Raw genomic sequence first — 23,181 nt, 5'->3', positions numbered from 1 at the left:
GGAAAACCAAACAACAACAAAAAAAAACCCTCTGGGAATAAACCCTTACTGGGCATAGATTCAAAGCTAATGTTGCCCTTTTTTATTAATGTCACAGGGAACGGCATGTGGGTCATCTGTGTGGATTGTACCAAGCTGTAATTTTTAGCTGCTGGCCTTCTTGTTCTGTGTGTCTTCTACTTCCCTTTCCAGTACTTCTTACCTCCCCGTTTTTCTTAACTCCGTGCTCCAGTCCCTCTCTTTATAGCAGCTTATCAGTTCCCATGCAAGTATCAATATTCTTGATATTTTAAAATTAAATGTTCTAGAGGCACCTACATGACTGTGTGTCTGTTTCTTTCTTTAGCAGACACTTTGTGAAAGCTGGAGTAAGCAGAAGGTAGATGAGAGGCTGAACATGAGTCACAAGGAGACACCATGAGTGAGGAGAGAGGGGGATATGGGCAGTGGCTGAAATGCTTTTGGCAGCTGGGTAAAACAGAATTCAAAAGAAAAAGATATTTGAATGCAACCAGTAACTTGTACTCATCCGTGTTGAATGCTTACTTCTTGGTGAAGGCTGAGCACTTTTTTGTTGCTACTGTAATTTATGAGACACACCCACAGAAAAAGTGGAAGTCTTGCAAGCGTTGAGAAAGTTGCGCTGAAAGTATTAGGAGGGCCATCTTGAAATGGGCCTCATGACTTGCCACACCTCACGCCTCTGCCTGGTGCTGGGAAACAGAATAGCTTCCAGTCAGACATGGGACACCAAAATTTGAGGAGACCAATCTCTGCTGAAGGCGCCAATCATAGCACATGTGTCAGGGCACCACACTGACTAGAGCACACTTGTGCAAGATGTTCCACTGAGTAATTTCAGATGGCAAATTAGTTTACTGAGATGCACGGTTAGTTCTCTTAAAAAGAGCAGTAAGAAAGAGATCCTCAGAACTAAGCATGACATAACTCCTGAGCAGTTTTAGCTCTGAGGTGTCAGCCTCACCCATGCTGGCCCTACTTTCAATATGCCTTCAGCTTTTCCTGTTGCCTTCCTGAGATAAATAGGAGCCATTCTAATTTGACGGTATGCTTTGCTCCCTGTGGGAGAGAAGAAAGCCCCATCAAATTTGAGCATATGGATGGACAATTCCCTGTGGCACACAGCCAAGGGAACAGCGTGTTCCTGGCACCCCAGGCAGCCTGTCCTGCTTTGCACTGTGTAACTGCTTTTTGCCGCCTTGGGAGTTATACAGAAAAGGTGTTTCCACTTGGCTTGCAGGGAATTGTCTCCACTAATTTACAGTTCTTTCGCATTCTTATTGCTGGCATTTGCCATTTTCCTGAAAGCAAAAGATAAATTTAGCAACGTTTCTGGGTTTCCAAACCAACCAGAGACCAAGAAGGGGAACTCCAGCCCCTGATAAAGAGAGGAGGGCTTGGCATGCCCGCCCTGCGGGGAGAGGAGGGAGGGCAGGGCCGGCGGGGAGTGTCGCTCCAGCTGCCGGCAGAGCGGAGTCATTCGGGGACGCTGGCTCGCCTCCAAGTTCTCTTTTTTTTTCCTTTTTTTTTTTTTTTAACTCTTCATTTCCTGTATTTTTTTCCAGGACTGTAGGGCTCAATTGGTTATTGCTGTAACTAATGGCACTAGGAGAGCACGTGTGTGTGTCTGAGAGCTAAAGGAAAAGCAGGGAAGGGACTGTTTTTGCCCAGGGAGTGGCAGGACCCTCGGGGGCTACAGCTCTTTTGTTTTCTTTCGTCTCCAGTGTCTGTGTGGGAAGCTTTAAGCAAAGATGCCAAGTTTCCCTCCTCACTGGCAACAGGTCTGTCTCTGTTTGGATTGAGTTTTAAACAGGCCTAAATACCTCTTAGTCTCCTTGCAGAATGTTTTCTAAGGTGTTTGATTTTTTTTTTTCAAAAATTAAAAAAAAAAAAAAAAAAAAAAAAAAAAAAAAAAAAAAAGCCTTGAAAAAAGTTTGTAAGACAACAAGAGTTAAGCTAAAAGAAAAAGTGATCACTTCCAGGACTGGTAAATGTCGTTCTTACAAAACACATAATGGTGTTTTACTGCTTTAGAACGAGAGCTTTGGGTCTCCTCTGCTTTTTAGTCATCCTGAACGAGTCAAGTAACACGTCAGTCTGCCCAGCTGTCTGATAGATAGGGTGATGGCTATCCCCCTCACAGAGCAGTGGTGGAAGTACTCCAGGTACACATGGAAGCTGCTTTAAACAGCTATCCAAATAAGTCCCAAACCTGTTTTCTGAGAACAGTCAAAACTTCTGCTGTGGAGAAAAACTTCTATGTGCTGTATGACTAGATGAACTGGTATTTAGGGGTGACCTGAAGGCTGAGAACAGCACTGCAGGCTAGAAGATGATTGATGATCATGCAAGAGATACTTGAAAAGAACAGTTTATGATCTGCTTTAGGAACTTGCTTGTCCTTGTCTGCTACTGTGCTGAGAAAGTAAAGGTTTTGCTCTGCATAACTTGAGAAAGGATAGACCAGGTCCTTGAGCTTATGTCAAAGAGATTCAGAGCCTTCCAAGTACTATTGCATCAAATCCAGCCCACATTGATAGGGACTCAAAGGTGGCACAATTTTCAGCTGTTTGGTGCTCTACGTGAAATCCTTCTGACAGTTATAGCCAGATATCAAGCCAGAGCTTAAATACATAAAGTAAAAACCACAGTGCAGAGGATGCTAATTCTCCTATTTAAAGCAGAAGAACCAAGAAATGCCAAGAGCATCTGCTTTTTGTCCTTTACTTCAGCGTACAATGTTTTTTAGTACTCCTATTAGGACAAAATGTGCTGAAGTAATTCACAGTTTCTTTTCTGTTTTTTTGGTACACTACTGGCTTATCTGTCTCAGCCATATGAATACCTCACCTTTATTAAACTTAAAACCCTTGAACCAGGCAAAAAAACCCCACTTTTTTCACCAAAATCTGTTCTCTCCCCAGCTTTCAAAGTTCCCATCCCCCTATGTTTCTTTTCATGTTTATGTTTTCCACTCTAGTCTCTCACTGCATGTCCCAGAGTTGAACATGATCATCAGCCACAAAGCCCTTGAAGTTTTAATGTTTACCAGAAAGTTATATTTAGTGTCAGTGGGTAGTTGTCATGTCTGAATACTTTTCCACTAAGGCTCCTGTGGATCTCAAAAGCTGTGTTGTGGTCTACAAAGGCAGCACTCCCATTTGTCCTAAGCTATACTGACCCCACTGATACAAAAGTTTTCACTGATGCACAGATTTTAAAAATTCTCTCCGCTGAGAAAATTCCCAAACAGAAAGGACTTGCAAAATTAATAAAGAATATAAAGAAATTAACTAATATAAACAAATAATCTATAAATATATATACATAAAGAATACATAATAAATAAACATATAAATAAATAATTCGCATGACAAAGTTCCCCTTCATCTAAGCAGGTTTTCAGCACAAAGGTCTGGATATTTTCTGGAATTACTGGAAACCAGTTAGTCTCTTGATGCACTAGTGATAGAAGGAAGACAGTACAGGGCCTAATACCTATCTACAGGTTACAATCTTATAGAGCCTTGTCCAGGACCACTGCATTCTGAGAGGCTGTAGAGTCCCAGTTTATTGCATTATATTACATATTTATATGTAGAGAAAAACTGACGGGATTTTGGGCAGGGATCACAAGAATTCTATGTATTGCAGCTTCCCACCTAATCATTGTGACCTCTCAAGTTTTTAGCCATCTCCATTATCACATCATCACCATCATGAATGCAGAAAAAGCACAAAATAAACCTTCATTTAACTCCATTGAACTGTCCTTCTAAACTTACTAGTTCTAAGCACTAAGCAGCACATCATAACACAGAAGCAGCTTTTCAGTCAGTCATCAGAATTAAAGGAGTCTGCACAAATTAGCAGAAGCTAAGGAGAAGTGGGCCTCAGGCTCAGCCTGGAGTCTTAGTCTTGCAGCAAAACCAGCTTAGGAGCCATGTGGCTTAGCAATAGCTTCTCTGCACTGTTGCTAAACCATCTCTATGGTGGCTGTTGAAGCACAGGAAGAAGAAAAGGCCTAATTATCTTATCCTTGCTCAGGTTAGGATTCATCCAAGAGAAAGTGGTCAAGACCTTTGTCAATCTCTAGCTGGCAGAGTGAGCTTGGGCAGCTATGTGTTCTGCCTGCTTAACCTTGCCGTTGTGGAAGATACATTACTTGGCATCTGTTGTTCTTTTTAGTCTAACGTTTTTTCATTAGCTGAATTGAAATAGGTAGAAAAGACCAACTCATTTCCATTTCTTTACATTAAATCTCTATAGTCACATATTTGAGGACAACACTAATGAATCTGCATGAAAAAATGTTCTTTTCTAACTTATGTACCCTTTTTACCCATCAGTTTCTCTGATGACTTTTTATGACTTTGAGCTGGTATATGGGAAGATGGAGAATTTAATAATGTAATTGTTACTTGAAAGCAACCTGAGAATAAAGCGATCAGACCTCACTGTGACAAGTATGACAAGAGCATAACAATTAGGCTGGAAACAGGAGTATGGCCTATGTTCAGGCTGGTAAAGAGGCCTTTATATAAAATACAAATAATCCATTTTAAACAGGGCTTTGGATTTCACTTTTGGTTGTAGTAAGTGAGTAAACATTGCTCACACTATGTTAATTCAAAACACAACAGTAAAGCACAGCTTCCTTAAGTTCTAAATCAAGATGTTATCCATGTGTGTAGAAACCAATTAACCAATGTAAGAAGCAAGTTTTTCTATCACAGAAATAAACTTTATCTTCCATTTTAGCACCTGGCAATTACCAGAAACATAGCTAGTTAAATAAAACCCCATGGACTAGACCTGGCCGAGGTTTCTTTTAGCTTGTCGCTAGGCACACAGTGACTCGTGTGCATAGCAGGTGAGCAGTGTTGGTGAAGACCCAAGGCTTTGCAGGAAAAGATTACAAGAGAAGAAACCCAATCTAGGGCTTTCTGTGCCACTCGAGAGCAGGGCAAAGCAGGACTGCAGACAGCTCTTGTGTACAGCAGGATGAGATGACTGGTGCTGGTGCTTCAATCCACCCTCCTGAGCTGGCAGTTTGGCTGCCCTGCATACCAGGACTTATGGGGAGCTGCACTCCCTCTGAACAGGATGCCAGAGGAAATTGAAAACGCCTTTCCCCAACGCAGAATTCCCAAAGGTGAAAGAATAGACTAAATGAATTTGTCCCTCTGCATGTTGGGCCTCCTGGGTTTGATTTCTTGTGTTAAAAGTTAGAAACAACTCACAGGCTCTGTATGCTTCCTTCAGGCTCATTAGCATAAACCCAGATTATCCAAAAGATGCAAGGTACCTCTAGGCTATTGTGTCCCTTCAGCACCTTCCATCTCCTTACCTTGCTGACTGCATCAAAACATTTTCTCTAAGTTGTGTGGTGGTTGTGGTGTGGTTTGTGGGTTTTTTTTTTTTTTTTGTTTTGTTTTTGTTTTTGTTTTGTTTTTGTTTTTTGTTTTTTTGTTTTTTTCCTGAGATGGGCACAAATGGTGGCTTCTGGACAAATACCAGCCTCATGAAAGAAGTTGTCTTTCCAGCCTAAAGTGTAAGCCTTCTTTCTCAGTGTTAAAATTTCAGAAGCCTGCTACTTTTCTTCTGAAAACTGATAATCTTAACTCTTTTAATAGGCCTATATTTTTAAAAACAGTAACAGATTTTCAAAGCATTGTTCGTGTTTCCTCTGAAAGAGCTCTTCAACTCCTTTCTTATTTCCTCTAACAAAATTTCAACACATTAACAAGCCAGTAGAAAACATAGAACAACTTTCCCCAAAGCCCTGCCCAAGTCCTTACCCTACAATGCAATTCTCGAGACTAAAGTTCTTATTTAAAAGTATTGATTTTAAGCCTGGATCAAACAATCTGTGTACATTGAAGATAACAAAAAATATATTATGCTGTAAGTTTCTTAATGTTAAAGTCTTTGAAATAAACACAGGGCACAAACTTCTTAAAGAGTAAGCAAATTTTTAAACACGTTTCAGAAGAAGCTAAAGTCAGGAAATAAAATAGAACTACTATCCACTCCTTTTACATGACTGCTTCAGAACTGAATAATACGATTCAGTTAATTCACCTGCAAAAGAATTAGGGCTAAAGTAGTTGCATGGAGAATCCATGGATGACATCTGTATTTACCACACACTTAATTAATATTAGCTATTAGGGGGAACTACTTCTCCTGATGGTTATACACGTTTCTCTGTGAAAGGCTTCCCTTTATTTCCTTTTCCCCCTCTTTCTCCCCAGTCTTTGTGGAGATATTAATCATGCAAAAGACCAGAAATTAAGTTTCTGGTAACAACAGAATAGAGATATTGTAGCTAAAAAAGCATTTAAAGTAAAACTGTACTTGTCATTGTTACAACTAGGAGTCTAATGAAAAATCAGAAACAACAGACTTCTCTTTCAACAAACCATTTTTCTTTTAGCACGGAAGTGGGGCTTAGGTCCAGTGCAATGAAACCTATCACTATTGGAAGTAGTGAGGATGGATGGCCCTCCAGTTGTTTTCCTCATCCTAGACACTGGTAGTAGCACATCTCAGTGGCAAGACATAGTTACAAATAGTTGGGAGTAAACTGGCGAGGGTTTTAATGAATGGACAGTTGCAATTTATTGCTGTGTTTGTATTAGAAATTAATCACAGCCCATAAATTAATCACAGCCCTGTGGACAAGAGTGTTCAGAATGATCTGCAGAAGACTTTTCTGCAGTAGCATTTCTCTGCAAGACACTGGAAAGTGTATGTGACAGAAGTTTTGCATAAACAAACCTTTTGCTAAACTGTAATTCCTTATGAAACAAACTCAAAATCGGATTCCATCTGAAAAGAAGGCACCTTTAACCATTTAAAACACAACTGTTCCATTGTGTTATTGTCTGGCTGAACATGGTTGTGGCACGTCCAAGAGCAGAAACCTGGAACTTGTTTATATTGGACATGTGGTTTCTAGTTCTGTTTTTTAAGTTAAGCACGTTCCAACTTCCCCCCACCCCCTTCCAGTCTTGGATCAGCTGTCTGGAAGTCAGTGCTGACAGAGCCAAAAAAATACTCTGCTGTTCAAATGCAGGACAACTTTTGAAGGGTCCTTTCTGTAGAATTTCTATAGGTATACTTTTTTCTCTTTGTTACCCACTTGGCTTTTATGAGGTAGATTTGCATGGGCAGTGAGATCATTATCTTGCTGTGTTCGGTTTAACAATAGCTAGACAATGTGGGTTATTTAAGTGCAGGCACTGAAGTCAGACATACATATCCTGTATTTTTCAGGTCTTGCAGATTCAGCAGATCTTACAGGGCCTCCACTTAATATAAAAGAGAAATTTTTAGAAGTTCAGAGTGACACCGTTGTGGTTACTTGTAGAAAAACGACCTCAGAAGCTTTTTTGCAGCCTTAACATAAAAAGCATTTACTAACCAGGAACTTGGCACAAGTCAAATGGTATTAAAGTAAGCATATCCTGAAATGACCTCTAGTGCAAGGAAAAGATTTGCTGTAATCACTTACAGTCCTTTTGGAGTGCTTTCAGGAAATAAAGACAAAATACTGGTGACTGGGTATCTGTTGATGTTGCAGTCAATGGATCAATAAGCTATCTTAGATTTATTGCACACTATACTTCTACCAGACCACTCTGTATTATTTGGTTACAAGTTATATGAGGTTCTGGAATAGAAGACCTTGAAATAATCCTATGAAAAAACAGTGTTGCTGCTGCATGTTTCGCATCTTTCCATCTGTCTCGGTCCAGCAGCCAGCTAGAATATCCCTTGACAGCAAATACCCAGCAGAATGGGCATGCTGGTTATGTCCATACTGCCTTCAACAGTAGCTTTTAAAGCTGGTGACGGAGAGCAGCAGAAATGCTATCTCTTCCAGAGTAAGATCAGGTGAGGTACAGCAGCCAGAGGGGATGTATTGAGCTTTTTAAAGTAAACAGCTGTCAGTATTTCCACTAGAGGAAATCAGAATGGAGCTAGCTGAGAAGGATTATTACATTTTCAGATGTTTCCTGCAAATTTTTTGGGTTAAATGATGAGCTTTTTCCTAATAGATCAGTGAAATATTTATTTTGCAGCTTTGGGGTAAATAAATGAAATTACATTGGTATGAATTTACATACTGGAGTGGGATTGTAGAGACTTTTACATTCTTGCAAACCTCACAGTTAAATATAGTGCTTTCCTACATTCTTAATCTAGCAGTTTAGGCCTTATTCTGCTGTAACAAATAGAACAGAGATGCTGCTAAGACCTCACGGAACCACAGATTAATTTTTGTTATTTATATGTAGGTGCTTACTGAATTTTAATTTGCAATCTCTTTTAAATGCCAGCAGAAGGACTGCAGACGAGCATTAATACACAAGGGCCGTGGCAGTTTTTGATTGCTCTCGTGATTGATATATTTTTCAAGCCCTATGTGAATTGTATGCAGCTTTCTTACACATGTGAAACTCTTCATAGAGCACTGAAAGCCCCTCAAAGTCAGTGGAAACTTCCATTTGCTGTATATATGTCTATACAAGCAGTGCCAATAGAATGTTTAGTCTTACTGTGTAATAAACCCAGAATGTATCTGTAAATATGTCTTCTAAATTCTCCTAACATGGCCAAAACAAAACTGAATTTATTAGATACCCCAAAGGATTACTTTCAGACAAGATTCTCATTGATACATTTTTCTCCTTTGTGCAAAGATGTACCGTACTTACACCTTCTATTTCCCCCAGCTTTCATCATTGAAAACTACTGAATTCTTCTCACTAGCATTTAAGAATGTCTCAGATTGGCAACATTTGGAACCAAATTCTAGCTTAAATAGAAATGTATGAGCAAATAGATGAGCAATCAGAAAAGCAAATACTTTGGAATTTATAGCTACCCCTACATAGTGTTACTAGCATAAAATAACAGAGGAGATGTAGAATTAGGTCATGGGACAAAGTAATTCTAATTACTGATTGCTAATTTTAGTAGATGCTATGTGTGAATTTAATAGAATCGGTTTTACTTCAAGTTGTATGACATGAGGTAAGACTACCTCTAGCTAATCACCAACCCCTTGTCTTAAAAAAACCCAACTCTGTATCCCTAATAAGGAAACACACATGGGGGCTTTTTAAGCACAGAATCTTGCATTTCATTTGGAAAGAAACGTATTCCTAACCCACCACCTGCAAATATATTATGTATATATATAACATTGCATTGATAATACACATAGAAGTGAGTTCACACAGTTAAATATAACTCTTGGTGAACCCCAACTCTGATTCTGCTGCTCCTCTGTGCACTGCTGAGGCTTTGAAAGGGGAAAGGGGCTGTTGCAACTTGGTAGATTAACTCAGCATTGCTCAAATAGTGGAACCTGGAGGGAGAACTCTCCCTCTGCCCAAAACCTCCAGCCCTTACCTGCACTTACACTTACACTGTTGCTAAGGTAAGTTTTCAAATGGCTGCCGGAGTTTGTGGGGGGGTCTGAAACAATAACCTTAAGAAGAGAGAAACCAAAAGTCGTGGGAACACTGTGTTACTCATAGTTTGTTCCAGTACTCCACAGCTTTCTTAACATGTCATCTGCAAACGAGTTCAGATATCACACGAGATCGAGGCGATTACCATTCTGAAAGATTTACACCCATTTTCCCACATTTTCTTTCAGCTTGAGTGAGTTTTGTTGTGTTGGAATCTCCTTTCAGTCTGCAGGATAGTATCATTAAGAGCACACCTCATTGACCAAATCAGACTTGATTTAAGCCAGCATCTGTTGGAGCTTGGAGTGCAAATTTAGCAGTCTAACTTCTGGGGAGCCATTTTAATTAATAAGTGTCATTGGTAGCTTTCAGAGGATGAAGCGGTTGGGCAGTTTACAATGTTATCTTTGCTGTGCTCACTGATGTAAGCAAATATTGGACAACAGCTGGCACAAATGTTTTACCGTGAACCTTGTCCCAGACTTCTCTAACTGGGATGTGTGCAGATGAAATGTGTTTAGGAACATGACTGTCAGATACCTTATACTAAAGTGATAATTTACAAAGCTCTAACAATATACTGCAGAGACAAAACTGTAATGAGAAACAGCTTTTAAACACTGCTTGTCAAAGTACAGATGTTCAGCACCAATATCTTCTAAGAAAAGTTTTAGTCAGTCCCCAAAGGGGTGTTCCTAAAAAAAAAAAAAAAAAAAAGAACAGAACATTTTGTGATTCTGCTTCTTACCCTACTGCAGTATTTGGAATTGGCTGATGTTTCCAGTAAGCAGTGTGGACTAAGCAAACACAGCTTTCCTCTCCAAGCATAAACTCTCACCTGACTCATACCAAAAGGGCCTACATGGTAAAGGGCTACATATTTTAGAGACTTTTTGCTAACACTGCTTACTGGTGAAAAGTCATGTAGAACTCATCTGTTTTCTCTGCATTTCTGAAAGTGATTTTTTTGATCAATATGGCCTTTGGAGAAAATAATATCACTGACTTTATCGAAACAACACCACCTCTATGATAATGTTCTATTTTAAACCTATGTCTTTTGCTTGATACTTCCTTTTCTCTTCCCTATAATTTCATATGAGATTGTTTAATAGGTTGCTGTTAATTCCTTGAGGTTTTAGGACTCTGTAACATGAAGAAATCCTAGTTCTCCCCTTTCACTATGTTTGTGTTCATAAGGATTTGAGTACTTCCCTCCTTTCCATCTAACACCAAACCTCTCAGTGAAAAAAGGAATCCTGTTCCTACAGATTGTTTACAGGCACATAATTTAATTTCTACATGCAATAGACTACTAGCCCTTGATTGTGCAAATCACTAGATTAACTTTTGTCCTTAAGGCAAAAATTACTAATTTTTTTTTCTTCATCAGAAATATAAGTTACAAAAATGTTCTGAGAGAATGTTATCTGGCTGGTGCTTTGCTTTTGTAATGAATTCTTGAAAAGCTGTACTTTCTGAGGTTATGTCATCAGTTTGTGCTCCTAAGGTTAACATTTGCAGGTGAATTACAGACTAATTCATTTGGAAAAACATTCCATACCTCTGCTGAACTTCTGTGCAAATGTTTGCTTAAAGCTTCTTTACAACAGCCAGCTCTGGTTCTGTGTATAGAGTATCCTTGGAAAAATTATGCATATACACTGTCAACTGGATATGACCACTGTTGTTTGCAAGAGACAAACTAATTTGATATAAGCTACATCTTCCTGGTGTTGGCATGCAAAGTGCTTTCTTGGATGTTTGGATGAATTTCTTACAGAAAGACGAGGAGCTGAAGTGATTGGTGTGCTTGATAGTGTTTCTTCGTTGAATGCTGTGCAGGAACTGAGTTCCAGTCTCATTTGCAAAGAAATCCAAATTATCGCATGACAGCTTCTATCAAATAGTTCTAAGGAGGCTGTACAGTTCTCAGCTGTGCAACCTAAGGTCTGTGGTATTCCCTTTATGAAGAAGTGACTGTGCTGGCACATTTTGCATTTGAGTATGTTTGTTGTGGTTTCACAGACAAACACAGTAAGAACAGTAGCTTTCACTGCACAGCTGTTTCTCACTTGGTAATCAGACCACCTTTGGATTTTTTTAAAATCTAATTTTTTAAAAATGTAAAAACAGTTCTGAGTTCCTAGATCAGTCTTGTGCTTGACTCCTCTGATTATAAAACACAGCTCGATGAGCATGCAGACAACATGGTGTACACAACTTTACAGTGCTGAGGTATTTCTATTCTGAAAAGAATGCTAAACACATACCTGGTTTTGTGCAGTGTAATGATGAATCATTTTTCTAAGACTTAAGTTTTTCTCTTATTTGTCCATTATTCACAAATTCTAAAACTGAGCTGTAAAAACAAATTTTAAAAAGTAAGTAAAAACAAGTTCCAACCTATTGGCTGAAAATCAAGTTCAAAGTACTTTGTGGATCACGTCTTTCGGGAGGAATAATAAGCTGTCCCATTTGGCACTGTCAAGTTGCAACAGCAATAATTGGATCATCTCAATCCCTCAAAGCTAAGTCAGGATACAGCACCACAACTCATGAAGCTGCAGTTCCTGTTTTCATTGGGTTTATTCACAGTCTGTCTGTTGTAACAGAACCTCCCTATTACTCAAGTTTATGAACCTTGCAGTTCTGCACATTGCAATTCCTGAATCTCAGCCCAAGACCCATGGTTGCCAGAGTTGTGCTCAGGAGCTAGGACTATGGACAGGAAATCAGGTTCAAATCATTTTGTGGTTCTCAGATTTAGGACTGGATTGAGCAGGAGTCCAAATGGAAGTAAGAACAGCAGGGAACTTCTGTGATCTTTTTCAAAGTAAAAATTATGCGCTGTGCATAGGGTTTTGGAGTTAGCCTGCAGACTTACCTGACATTGATATCTTTTAGAATTTCACAGTAATGATGCATTCCTATTATATTTCCTAGAATTTCCCTATCCCAGGAATCTTCTGAAAAAATTGGCCACAATAAGATCCTGTATTTTAGAGTACTTCATTAGCTCCCGTGCATCAGGCATATTAAGTGTGGTCAGCTAATTTCCTGCAAATGCAGGGAACAGGTGCTCCACCTCAAAAATCCAGAAAGGCCAATGGGTTTCCTCTCCTCACCCAGAATAACAGGCCTGTTAGAGAATAGACCTGCACACTTAATCAAACAAGTGTAGAAGAGCAGTAATAAATGTGCTGGAGGCACTAGGAATTTATGTTTTGGGAAGTAATTGGGATCTTTCTACTACAACTTGTCTACATTTACAGCTACTGAATTTTTACCTGACATGTATGGACCCATAGAATGAAGAATTTCTGCTCAAGTATCATTGATCTCTCACAAGGTGAAATGGTTTACATGTCATAAGGTTTTTAAATAAATGGTAGCTGCTGGGCAGCACTTCTGACATGATTCATACATATAAACCATATTCTGCAGTGAGGTATAACTGGGTTTAACAGAGTTTTAACACTTTACAGAGTGCTCTGTAAAGGCAAGCAATGAGGACATGGGTGCAGCAGGCAAGGGGAGACAGAACTGCTAAAGAGGCCATGATGTGTATATATATATATATATATATTTTAGTAAATTTTAAAGTCACATAGATTTTTTTTCAATACTACTTTGAGATAGAAAAGTAGTGAAAGTAGTATTTGCTCATGTAAAATGTAATCCAGTTGATTTCTCTCTGCGAGTCCATGGTAAGATAGTTTTTTGAAAACACTTCTCTATTTTTGAGTTATGTATGTTATATATCTCAAGATGCCCTTGACAAAGCTGACTTTGAAATGTATCTGTGTTCTACATAAGATCTCAGCTTTTCAGTAATGTTTCACATCCAGAGTCATACTCAGATAATTGGCTCGTGACTCGGATCCTCCACAATCCAGCAAATGCTCCATTCATTCAATTCCAGCCCTGGCCATGGCCTCTCTCCTACGCTGTGACCCCCCACGTCAGGCACAGCTGGTGGGGCTGACTCCTTCAGCCCCTGCACCAGCTGTCCTCAAAACCAACATCAAACAGGAGCGGGGGGTCACAGCAGCTGAGCTGCACTTAGGCTGTGTCACACCCTGGGTGTTAATGAGAGAAGTGTTGAAAACCTTCTCTTACTTATTTTCTGATTCCATATGAGAATGAGACTTGGATGGGTATGTGCTTAAAGCATTTATAGTTTAAAGTATTAACACATAGAAAAGACTGAAAAAAGCTGAAACTGGAAAGGAGCAGATAACTGGTGCTCTTCTTTCCTTTTCATATAGCTGTGGCAAGGAGACTACAAGGAGATGCAAAATAAACAGGGAAAGTATTGACAAAATAAGACATACAAATGAGACTTGCAAGAGTTGAATGATGAATTGCAAATTGTCTTTTCTAAAAAGTTGACCTGTTTTAGAAGTGGGCAGTTTAGAACATTACAGCTGTCACAATAGAATCTAATTCCTCTATCGTATACAAAAAGCCTGAAGCCTGGTTTAAACAGGGAGGGTGGTTTAACAATCTGGGCAGAAGATTCTGGTGTGTATGCAATAGTTTTATGCATACCTTGAATGGTAGCTGCCTTGTGTCAAGCAACAGATTTAGTGTTTGATTATCAGCCCATAAAACTACTTTCCAGAGCTGCCTGTTCCCTAAAGCTGGATGTTCAGTATGGCCATTGGCAGATGCTGCTCATAAACTACTTCAACACCACCTTGCTCTCTGGCAAACAATCTACCCAGAATGAGAATAAAATAACAGGGAATCCCACTCCCTCTCTCTTCCATACACTTGCAATAAACTCTCAGTATCAGATTTTTCACTTAGCTTTACAGCTTTAGCTATGCTTATAAATGCTGAAGCCCCATGTTTCAGGCATGCTGTGCTATTCTGATGTTGTTGATTGAACAGATCAAAAGTTCACAAGGAGACATTTCACAATTACAGCCAAAGACAACTACACTAACTTCTGTTTGCTTGGCTTCTAGCAAAATGAAATCTCATCCTGTCCCCAAATCCTGGGAGCTGCTGTGCAGATGAAATGTCATAACTTACCCGTGAGGTCTGTTCATGCCAAAGTATGTGCACTTCAGTTGGAGGCAAATGACATTCAATGTCTTCCAGAACTCAGATAAATAAAGTGCAGGTCTCAGATTAGATGAATAATCCTTTAGTCTGTTATTTTGCATAGCAGGACAACCTTTGGTTAATTTGCTAAGCTTTGCTTTTACAAGCATTATCCTGTTTTTAGTAGAATAGAATAATAAAAAAAAAATCATTGATATGTCAACAGAGAAAAGACTGGTTCTTGAGGTCATATGACTCCTTTGCAGCTATTCATGCAACCACTGGGCAGAGCTCATGCAGCCAGTTTCCCAATTTCAGCATGAATTCACCCACAGTTCACACCAGATTGATACAATTGGTCATTACCTATTTAATTGCTCTCCCACTTAAAACATTTACATCTAACCAGAGATTATGAACATTACTGTGCAAATTTTTTTGAAACCCACCATAACTGAACATTTGTGAGGTAGACTTTCATTGAGAGCAGTCTAAACCACTGCAGAGGTTGTTCCTGTGGTCATTGTACAGACAGGGATGGTTTACCAAGTTTCAGTTTGATTTCAAGCGTTCTTGGAGTACGAACATCTTCAGGTTCAAGTTTTTTATCCATGGAGATATGTATGCAAAAGAATCTCATGAAAAATGTTATGACATTAAGAAGTCACTATGTGGCATTTTTGGTTCCTGCTGTTTGACCTATTGGTTAACTCTGCTACATATATAATTCCTCTATGCAATGACCACACACCACTGAGGATGAATGGCTTGAGAGCCTGTGAGCTCTGTCGGCACATAATCCTGGGCTCACAAAGAGCAATTCCCAGACTGGAAGGAGAGGCGCAAGTGTCCTATAGTGAGAATGTAATATTTTTGTCCACTGTAAAGAGGGGCCTGAAGAAGGATGGGATGCCAAGGAGTGTCCATGGAGCTGCTAACAGTCAGATGTCTGATCTGGAACAGTTCTGGGTTTGCAGAGTGGGCTGGATAACAGACTGAGCAATTCTGAGGTAGCACAGGAAGGATCCAGACAGGAGTCTGCAATGGAAACCTTGTACTTCTGTTGGTACCTTAACCTTCCCTGTAGATACATTAGATTGGTTGTTTCTGCTATCAGAAGGACATTTTTCCCTTCTGGAGGAGGAAGAATCGAGTCTGGGAAGTTTGTTTTCTTGGCTTCAGTTGCTGTCTGCATAATGCTGTCATTAATCATCGTGTTTGCTCTAACAGAGGGTGAGAGGTGCAGCTGAAATCAGCTCATAGCAGACAACAAATCAGCATTGTTAGCGTGCTACAACAGGAGTAACACGAGACCTCAGGTGACTGAACAAGGCCTCAATCCAGCACATGGATTCATCAAGGGCCACATTATTATTTTCAATTTTTAACTAGACTCATTCAATAAAAACAATGCTTATGATTATGTTCATTTGGAGAGCCCTCCTCTTGTCCCTTGTCACTTTAAAAGGTTTGAATTGGCTCATCAACAAGACAGAAAAATAACTAAATCCCACATACCATCATCACTGTTAGTCTGTTTTAAGAGGCCAGGCTTTTCTGACCTATGATGAAGCCACAATCTTTGTATGAAAGGAATGAAGAAAGTTCCTTAAACAACAAATCTTTGGCTCAAGGCAAGAATACTAGGCTGAAATTCCTTAGCTGGGGTGATGCAATAGGTCAGATTTGCTGATTAGCACATAGATTTTTTTGGATTTTCAACCCAAGTATTCTTTTCAAGTATATTTATTTAAAAGTGTAATTGACCAATGGAAAAGGGAAAAAAAAATCACCATAATTTAGTTTTGTCATTCAGTAATGCCTAGATGTGTTCAGAGGCTCTTTTACAGAGATTTTTTACTTTCTAATCCCAATAGATGTTTAAATAATCATCCTTCTTTATTACATTAATAGAACTGGGTAGAAAAAATTAGAGAAATACAGTACCTAAGGGCTACTATACTAAACTTCTGAGTTCCCTTCTTTGCTGCATGTCATACTTCAGTGTGGTTTTCAAATGACACATAGCTAAGACACATCTTCCTCTCCCCAGAATACATCACTTCATCATTTCAGCATAACACAGTTAAATTATCTGGCATTTAAGTGCAAAGTCAAAGGGTCAGCTATTGATCTCCATTCTTGGAACAAGTGACAGGAGAGAGAAAATCAGGTGGAAGTTGCTGCTCTTTCAATTAGTGGATTTCAGCTGTTTTACTGAGCACTGGTCTAGGATTTAATGCCTCAGAGATAAGGAGACCCAATAAGAGTTTTAGGCTTAGTGAACAGAAATTATATGTAGTGGTTACCAGTACTTCACTTTGATAAAAGACCCAACATTTAGTTTGCATTATTTTAGAACATAAATTCAATGTCACTGAGGACGTTGCCTTTCATTTTTTAAGTTAGGCTTGTCATTGATATTCAGTATAAGAGCTTTATTTACCCATATATTCCAGCAAGAAAGTAAAAAAATGCTCCTTATCTAATTGGATGTGGCCAAAGTCCATGAAAACAAAGGCATTGCACTTAATGGAAGCATGATCAAGAGGAGTTATTCCTGTGGGGTAGACAGTGTCCATCCCGGTCTGTACTCACCTAGATATGGAAGTTGTCCCTGCTAGTTGGGTAGGTTTCCAGCCTCATGGGTATCCTCATGGCTCAGATGTCTCCCTTTTCTTAGATGAGAGGTCTCCATTTTGGTCCTGTGTCAAAACTTTTGAGAAAGAGAGTGAATTAGAGAACTTTAGACTTCTGAGTTAAAACAGAATCCACAAAGAGCATAGGTAACCATGTTAAATCCATATAGGACTATAAGGAGATGAACACCTTATTTTTTAAATTGTATGTGTTGTAAACACCATCTCATACAATTGTGTAAATTACCATTTTTCTGAATGATGGATTCCTACCTTTGTAGGAGATGGCTAGAGTTTTGATTTCTCACAGCTTTACAGACTAACAGGTATTTCTCTACTGGTAGTGCATTTAAAGTGTCCATGCTATCAGTATAATCACATGGCAAAACTACAGCGAATACGATGGAAAAGGGTCAAGAGAATGACTATTTATGTAGACTTTGGCAAGGCCTCCTGAAGATACAGCAGTAATGCTGTCGCTGCTGCTGCAAAGGTTTTTCTAGCCATGGAAAGAAAACTACCTGCCCTGTGATGTGGGGAACATCCTTCATACTCATTATATTTCTGTGAGGAGAAGACACATATGGGATCTCCTCCTTACCTAACAGGTCTAACCTGAACACCCAGAGTATCAATGAGCAAGTTTACATCCGAGAGGACCTGCTCTTACTTACCACGCTTGGATATGATCAACCCCAAGTCCCCCAGAAACACCTTGCTAAGGATTTGGAGCTGTTTTGCTAAATTTCAGTGCTTTAGATACCAACAAGAACATTGATTCTTCCCTTTGTTGTGGCTCCTAGCAGTTTTGTGACGGGAAGCTGGGGAGGGGAGCAAAACCGAAGATGCCCACATCACCTTTTACTAAATGAACTCCCATAATTTTGCTAGTAATTGCAGATGATTTGTGACCCTTGCTTTGAAAGAGAGATGAGGAATCTCTAAGCCATAGGAATGTTTTAGACATTACATGTCTCCGTTCCCTCAGCCCCCCCTTTCTCAGCCTTCACTTTCAGAGTTGCCTTCTTGCTGGCTTTTCTATTCCACTGGACTCTTCTGATGCATCAAATCAAGTCATCAGATGCACACATTCATACCTAAGTGATGAGTGGATGGTTAATTAATTATTCAGAAACTTATGGAAGTGCTGTTGGTTCAATGTGTTATTCAGCTTCTTTGCTGAAGTAGCTTTAAATACTCCACTTGCTTCTAGAGAGAATGATTTCAAAGATTTGTGTCCATATATCTAGGCCCCATAATAAAAGGAAGGAATCTTGAATGCTAAACTCACCTTAGTGATTTTGTCTCTGGTTGTGCTTCAAGAGAAAAACTCTTTAACATATTTAACACACCCACCCACCCCCCCCCCAGCTGTGTTTTGATGTAGTCTGAAGAATTCACTTCAGAGCTTCACAAAGCCCTGGCCTATTGCAGCTGATTTTTTGTAGTTTCAAAAGAGAAAGGAACATACAAGACAGGGAGGGGTTATGTAAGGAAGAGATAAAGCATGAACTCTTCTGAAACCAGAAGTGACAAACTGCACAGGAGAAAGCTGAATATTGGCTTTGGACAAGTATTAGGTATCTTAGTGCAAGGGTGCAGTAAAACAAGTAGCACCTCAGTGCTCAGGTCTACAGATGTGAATTTCAAACTGGAAATTCTAAAGGGATTTTAATGGCTTTTTTAATGATCTTCAGTTGATGGGAAATGATTTACTTTCTCAGCTGCCCAGCAGGATTACCTGTGTCTTGGAGTACTGTCTAGCAGAGAGGAACAACAGTGTGAACATAGCTAGAGAAAAGACAACCAAACAAAATTCCCTATATATCTATGGAATTATACTGTATCAGTGCAGAGAAGATCACAAAAATACATGTTTGGAAAATATGCTTGGTCTTTCTAGCATGAGCTTTGGGTTGGTTGTTTCTTTGCCCTGGCATGGCACATTAGTGCATCTTTATGCTCTTCAGGGGAGAACTCAAAACAGACACTGTTTTGAAGGCTACATCCCTTTACCACCAGTTTGCAAAATGACTCCAGAGGACAAAAGAACAAGGAAGTGAAAGCAGCTCACCATAACTCCAGAGAATATTTCTTGAACTTAATGTGCTGTAGGGAATCACCCAAGACTTTTTTGGGTCATACTGCAATGCCACAGGGCATATTCTCAGTCACATTTTCAACACAAATCTAAAAACTATTCCAAGATTTCTCTGTGGAGGACAGACTTTCATGGTCCTTACCCTGGCTGTCCTTGGAATTCCCTTGTGCTTATAAACGCAGGGAGTTTAGTGGAAGTTGAAAGCACAAATGAAATTGTTCTCTTCGAAGATCAGATCTCCAGTTAGTCACTTTAATAAAAATGTCAAACATTTAATCTTCATGGATAGAAAGCTACCAAGAAATGTTTATGAGGAATATTAAAAATTTTGTGTTTCTTTGCTAGCGAGAACTACAGGAACTACATTTTTTGGTAAACAGTTTTTCACTGACAAGTAGTCAGCAAATTGTTTAGACTTACTTTTTTTATTTCAGAAAAATTGTGCTGTGGTATGTTTCATTAATTCATTTTGGATTAACATCATCATGGTCTGGAAAACTGTCACCAAAGCTAAAGGAATTTAAGTAGTGTTACAAAATCCATACCAAAAGAAGTAAAACATTTTGGTCAACTAAAAATAAAATTACTATGGGTTTCTTAGTTTGCAAAATTCTTCTGCAATTCAATGGGTTTTTTAAATTTTTCAGATGGGGAGGAAAAAGTTATCCACATAGTTCTAGCTTTTATTTCCCTTTTCCGTTCAAAACCTTACCAAAGGATATAGCAATATTTCTTTTTATTAGATTTGTGGCCATTTCATTTTAAAGCCGATTTGCTGTAAGATTTATTTTCCAGATCTTGAAATGTAACTTCTAGCTACTTGCTGGTTGGTTGTGTGAAATGGTCTGGAACTAGGTTTCAGCTGGAAGTGGAACACAGAGCCTAATTTACTGTACACACAGTGGTGTGCAGCAGAGATGAAACAAGAACTAAACCAGAGTCAATCAGGAGTTAAAATGGCAGGCAGAAAATGACTTGGTAAAGCTAGCAGGTTCAAATTTCAGATTCTTAATTCACTGTGCAAAAATGCAGGATGAAAACCATGGACATTTAAAAAATGCTAGGCTATAGATACTTGGAGCAGTTCAGCTTGGGCACCCCTGTTCGAAAAGAAATTCAGTAAAGCCATGGAATATATATATTAGACAATAGAAAGATTATGTGGTGGAGGATCCTGGGGGGAAAAAAGAAATGGAATAGGCTTGAATTATTCTGCTTTGAAAAAAGAAAAGCAAATCTGGCTGATAAAAATACAGTTAAGTAGTTAAAATTATTATTAATGGTGTTTTTAAGACACTATTGAACAAGCTGGAAATAAAAACCGAGAATATAACTGATAGAATGCAATCTGCTTTAAAAAAAAAAAAAAAAAAAGTTTCCATTTTGGTGAAAGTGAGTGTTAATTTTTTTAAGAGGACCAGATATCTGTATGGAACATACCAAATGAGCTATTTTGGTTCTCAGACAGACCCTTCTGTGGTTAAGGCTAGGGTAGGAATTTTTCATTACTTATATTTGTCTGGCATTGTAGCTGTTCTCATTATGGTATCTGACCGTGAGCGCTCGGCATTTGCTATTTGAGTTGTTCTAGTTACTGTGATTGTAACGGATAAATCACAGGGTGTAATCTGTGCTCCCAGATGGAGTAATACAAACACTTCCACAGCAAACAGTAACACACATTGACTTCAAATATAAACTTGCCACTTGGAAATTCCCCTTTCTAGAAACATTCATACATGTCTAAATAACTCAATGAAAATGTTAAGGTACAGAAAATAAACCAAGGATTTCAATCATGGATGTTATGGTTGCTGTTGCGCTCCTGCTCAGTGGTAGTTTCCTTTGCACACAGGAAACATAGGATCCAGTAATTTATAAATGTAGTGAGTGGTTTGTTAAGGTCAAAATAAAGACGTGCACACTTTAAAGTGAATGAACTTTGTGGACGCCTGGGTTTGTGCCTGCTGGAATTCTGAGAACTCCAATTCCTAAAAAAGGGTCACATGACAGATAATGGAATTAGCAGGACTTTCCAGGCTTGTGTCTGCAGGTCCTAATGCAACCTAGCTGCTGTTGCTGTGTGTCCTAGGGGCATGGGGACTGTTCTGTGCCAGCGTCCAGTAACATGGGAACTCTAACTGGAGCTTTTCTTGGATTTGGACACTCATATCACACTCCCACACTGGGTTTCCGGTGTCTAGTGACAGTCTAATTCACCCTATAACTTTTCACTGAGAACATTACTAAAACATCCTCATTTCCCTGGAACTAGTGAAGTTTAATGCTGAATTTGTTACTTCTGTTAGATGCTTTTGAAGGTGGCCAGGAAACTCCAAAGCTGTTGGACAGACACAAAAATGGACACAAAAACCCCAATTGCATTTGCCTCATTTGGTCATGAAATATCACCCCAAAAATCATTAATTTAAAACTGAGTGGTTTCATTTTATAGGAATTTGAAATTGTGAGGCTTTGAAAATTTTTGATCCCTCTTTAAATACTTGATAAAGAAACCACCATTTACCTAACATCAAAGCCTTATTCTCTCTTGCACTGAGATTATGGATTTGTTATTTGACCATGCAAAAGGGCTTTTTTATAAATGAGAGAATATCAGAAATTAAAATAAGCCATAATTACATATCAGTAGTATTGAAGGATGACTTTTTTTTTTTTTTTAAAGTAACAGCCCAGTCTCAAGGAACACAGTCTGCTTGGCTGAATGTTTTTCCCAGGATAGCATTTCCTCTCCTGGAGGAAAGCTCTTCAGTCACATCTCTATTTAACTGTCTGCCCCTCATCCTCCCCACCCAGCCTGCCGATCTGTGTTTCCAAATATACTCCTAACTGAGTATACGAAAACGTAGAAATATACAAATAGCACACAGCGGCATGTTCATTCTTCTGCTCTGTTTTTATAACAACATTCAACCCTGTTCTGGGAAGCAGCAGAACAGATTAGAGATCACAGAAAATTGTTTCTGGTTTACTGTTTCTGGCTTTGCAGACACTCATGGGATTCCCAGGATACAAATTTCTTTGTTAATGCATGGCCTTGACATGTGCTTGAAGATACTAACATAATGTGCAGAGCTATTACATGACTTAATTTGAAAAAAAATAGCCCCCAGTATGTGGTTTGGCTTGGTAATATTCTAATCTGTAGGGCAGTGGATATGACACTTCAAATTCTTCACATATAATTGCCTAATCTTTCCATTTTAAGTTGGAAAATTGTTATGTTCACAATTGTCTCAAACTGTTTGGGCATTTTAGTCATTAGTAGGTTATTTTTAAAGTATGCCTATGCCTATACAGTACTTGCTATCATTTTAAAATTGATATTCAGATGTTGGATATCAGACAGATAAATTGGTGAAGCAGGAAGCAGATTACTTCAGGGTCTGTACAGGAGGCTCACTATATAGGAAAAGAGTCCTTAAAACTGTATGTGCACTAAAAGGATTGTACAAATCAAGCTCAGGAGACATCAGATCTGGTGCCACCATCTCTGTAGATTTTGTTTCCCAGAGCTGCATACAGTTGCCTCACTATATAATGATTGAAAAATACAGAATAATACAAAGGACCTTTATGTAATATCATAAGAACAGGCTGGCTCTAGTTGCCTCTGAATCCTTTCCAGCAAGAGAGGATAGAGGTGCATTTTTTTAATGCTGTTTCTATAGCCCAGGCAACTCTGGGTTTCCTTTGGCAGGCTGCTCTGCCAGACAATATGAACAGCAAGACCTGTGCCCCTGAAAGGAATTCAGAACTCGGTGCACCTGCAGAGCTCACGTACTTTCACTTGGTGAGCGCTGCAAGTTTCTTAATGCAGCTTTACACTACCTGCTTTTTTTATGGACTGGATGGA

The 23,181-nt window shown here is 39.0% G+C and overlaps 1 protein-coding gene across 1 annotated transcript in view; it reads left to right on the top strand.

Annotated features, from left to right (window-relative positions):
* KLF13 (KLF transcription factor 13) overlaps positions 1-23,181 on the top strand; it is a 30,629-nt gene that overhangs the window by 1,079 nt on the left and 6,369 nt on the right. The window lies entirely within an intron of this gene.

The sequence above is a fragment of the Hirundo rustica genome, chromosome 13, assembly GCF_015227805.2.
Source record: "Hirundo rustica isolate bHirRus1 chromosome 13, bHirRus1.pri.v3, whole genome shotgun sequence".
Lineage (NCBI taxonomy): Eukaryota > Metazoa > Chordata > Aves > Passeriformes > Hirundinidae > Hirundo > Hirundo rustica.
Note: the sequence above shows the minus strand (reverse complement) of the source record. Positions and strands in the feature narration are given on the sequence as shown.